The sequence below is a fragment of the Carlito syrichta genome, unplaced genomic scaffold (assembly GCF_000164805.1).
Source record: "Carlito syrichta isolate Samal-C Ts95f unplaced genomic scaffold, Tarsius_syrichta-2.0.1 Scaffold153520, whole genome shotgun sequence".
NCBI classification, from domain to species: Eukaryota; Metazoa; Chordata; class Mammalia; order Primates; family Tarsiidae; genus Carlito; species Carlito syrichta.
In genome coordinates, this window is record NW_007097616.1 from 685,209 (window position 1) to 685,680 (window position 472).

At 48.3% G+C, this 472-nt stretch overlaps 1 protein-coding gene across 6 annotated transcripts in view; it reads left to right on the forward strand.

Moving 5' to 3' along the window:
• Nucleotides 1-472, forward strand: part of GGPS1 (geranylgeranyl diphosphate synthase 1) — a 12,579-nt gene that overhangs the window by 7,883 nt on the left and 4,224 nt on the right. The gene's annotated exons all lie outside the window — the stretch shown is intronic.

Consider the following 472-nt stretch of genomic DNA (forward strand, 5'->3'; position numbering starts at 1 on the left):
CACTCTGTCGCCCAGACTGGAGTGCAGTGGCCGCTCCTGGCCACCACAGCCTCGACCTGCTGGGCTCTGGCGACCCTTCTGCCTCAGTCTTCCGAGTAGCCAGAACTACAGGCACGCACTACCACGCCCGGTTGATTTTTTGATTTATTGTAGAGATGAGGTCTCGCTGCCCAGGCGGGTCTCGAACCCGCGGGCTCAGGCAGTCCATTCACCTCAGCCTCCCAAAGGTGCGGGATTACAGGCTGACCCACCGAGCCCGGCCTTTTTTTTTTAAATACGTTTGTTAGTGGTAACGTCTATTCAAAGGCCTCTCTTAACTTTCCAAGTAAGAATAAGATGATTTTGAAAAATGAATGGCCCTAGTCAAACAGATTAGCTTTCAACTAAGCTCAAGATATTGAAAGAAAGAATGCTTCAGGGGTATGGCAATCCTTTTTTTCTTTTTTTTTTTTTTTTGAGTTGAAGTCTCACT